Source organism: Lactuca serriola, chromosome 5, assembly GCF_051521515.1.
Source record: "Lactuca serriola cultivar US96UC23 chromosome 5, Lser_US96UC23_V15, whole genome shotgun sequence".
NCBI classification, from domain to species: Eukaryota; Viridiplantae; Streptophyta; class Magnoliopsida; order Asterales; family Asteraceae; genus Lactuca; species Lactuca serriola.
In genome coordinates, this window is record NC_136412.1 from 329316477 (window position 1) to 329319262 (window position 2786).

Below are 2786 nucleotides of genomic sequence, written 5' to 3' on the forward strand. Positions count from 1 at the left end.
TACATAGCATATTTACATTCATAATTAGTTCTGTGTTTAATTGTGTGTGAACATACATGGTTTGACATGAATTAGTTAATTATTGGTAAACTTAGAACTAAATTACTAATATAATTAAAACTAACTAGATGATCCATAAACATTAGCTAGCCATAAGAAAGAAGTGGATTCAAACTAAACAAGAGTGTGTTTTACTTATTGAATTTGATTTAAGTTCGTCTGATCTTGTAAAATCAGATAAAACCCCTTTTAAACTTATAATTAGGTTAATGTAATAGTAAGTAAAATAATTAGTAACACCGTTCCCTGTGATCGACACCCGACTTACCCAAACTATACTGTAATCTGACTAGGTACACTGCCTATAATTGCATAGTTAGTTTAAGTTTGTTAGGTTATAAATATTAAAATTAGTGGGTACTTTTGTGCACATCAAGTTTTTGGCGCCGTTGCCTGGGAACGGCTTAGATTATTAGTTTATTTAGTTGCATTAGATTAACTGATCCCTTTTTGTGGAATAAAATCTACAAAAAGGTTAATTGGTTATTTATTTTTGTTAGCTTAGCTTAGTTGATTAGCATATAACAAAAAAAAAATATTTTCTGTCACAGAGTTCACGACGTGAGTTTTAATAAACTCACGACGTGAAAGCTGAGATTTCAGTTTTTAGTATTTTCTTATTTTAGTTCAGTTTTACGTTTTTTTTAGTTTAGCAAGTTGCAGGAGTTCATGACCAGAGGCTCAAACACACCCTTGGTGCCACCACTTGAAGATCCCGAGTCTGCAATTCACAAGAAAAAGACACCCTTACAAGAATTGAAGTCAGCTTTTTCAAGGAAGTCGGGAAAGAAGATAGGAGAGTCAAGTTCATCCGAGAGGCACAAGAGCAATTTTGAGCACTTGGATCAAACACCCGTCCAAACCGAGTCCGAATACGATACCGAGCCGGAATTTGAAGAACACACGAGCGAACCCGAGAACGAGATAGCAGAAATTGAAGAGATGTCCATGGGAGCTTACAAGAAGCGGGTCCGAGAAGATATGACTCCCGGTTTAGTCCAACCCGCAAAACCTGCCACTGCCACATTCGAGTTGAAGGGGCACATATTGACTGCACTGAAAGATAACCCATTTTTTGGGAAAGATCATGAGGATGCTTTTAAGCATCTAGATGAAGTCAACGACATTGCGGATTACTTCAATGTCCCAAATGTCAACAGAAACACAATCTTGCTTAGGATGTTTCCCATCACTTTCAAAGGAGCTGCTAAGGAGTGGTTAAAGTCACTTCCACCGGGTATAATTACCACTTGGGCTCAAATGTGTGAGCAATTCCTGGACCAGTTTTGCCCGCCATCCAAGATAGCCAAACTCAAGAAGGCAATAGCCAACTTTGAGCAACAGCCGGGGGAGTCATTATACGAAGCATGGGAGCGGTACAAGGGCTTGCTCAGAAATTGCCCTCAACATGAGCTAAATGTGCAACAAGAGATGTCGATCTTCTATGATGGGTTCAACGTTATGACGAGACAACTCCTTGATTCTCAAGGACCTTTGGCAAAGAAAAATCCAAGGGAGGTTAAGGAGCTGATTGAAGAATTCGCGAAGCACTCTAGCGAATACCACAACCCTAGGCAAGATGGAATCAAAAGCAGTGGAGGGTCCCAAACTGAAGAAATAGTAGCTGTGATGGCTATGCTGAATAATTTGGATCGAAGGATAACACAAATGGACCGGTCAATACATGCCATAAGAGTGGGTTGCGAGAGATGTAGTGGTCCACACTTGACCAAAGATTGCAATTTAGATGAGTTTGGGAACATAAAAGTTCAAGTGTGCTACTCAAGCGGGAATAACTTTGATGAGGACTGGAGGAAACCGAAGAAGGAGTGGCTGCCATATAAAGAGTATAAGAAGCAAAAAGAAGAGAAGTATAGGCAGACAGGTCGAGGCTTTTATCAAAAGGAGCAGCCACCAGCCGAGAAGAAACCCGATCTAGAGACTATGTTGATGAAGTTTATGGAAGCTTCAGAAAAGAGACACGATGCCACTGATTCTGCTATTAATGAACAGCAAAATTTAATTAAGAATCAACAAGCCTCCATCCATAACCTTGAAGTTCAAGTTGGTCAACTAGCCACTCTAGTTCATGAGAAGTTATCCCCAACAAAATACCAAAACAAAGACCCAATCTCATGTAATGACCATAGACACCGAAGAAGAAGCCATCTCTGAGTTCCTGGAGGCATTGAAAGAAGAACCACAGCAGCCCGATCCAAAGATGAAGAAGACCAAGCTCGAAAATCATGAAGCAGCTGAGTTCCAGAATTCACGATCTGAACCTTATATGTTCACGACGTGGGCCCGTCATGAACAGAAAAAATCTGTAGTTGGTTCGGTTTATCAGCCGCCTTTGCCTTTTCCTTCCCAAGCTACCCTTAGTCCACTGGAGAGAGCACAGAGAGTTTGTCAAGCATGTGAAGGGGATTCCGATTAATAATCCCTTTGTCGAGTCCTTATCCAAAACTCCCGAGCATCAAAAATTACTACAAGATTTGATAGACACTTGCAAGCAATTAAAGAAACAGTCTAAGGTAGTTCTAAGTGAACAAAGCTCAAAAGCTGTGTTAGGAGAGACACCAGAGAAGATGGGGGATCCTGGACGCCTCACTCTTCCGTGTGAGTTTGGTAATAAATTGAAGGTTAATGCTTTAGCCGATTCTGGGGCTAGCATTAATTTGATGCCTTTTTCATTTTATAAAAAATTGGAAATTCAGAAGATGAAG

The 2786-nt window shown here is 40.1% G+C and overlaps 1 non-coding gene across 1 annotated transcript; it reads right to left on the minus strand.

Annotated features, from left to right (window-relative positions):
• Positions 1 to 1368: 1368 nt before the first annotated feature.
• Positions 1369 to 1475, minus strand: LOC145055911 (small nucleolar RNA R71). Its single transcript, XR_013685458.1, has one exon. It is a non-coding gene; the product is annotated as a small nucleolar RNA R71 (small nucleolar RNA).
• Positions 1476 to 2786: the final 1311 nt, after the last annotated feature.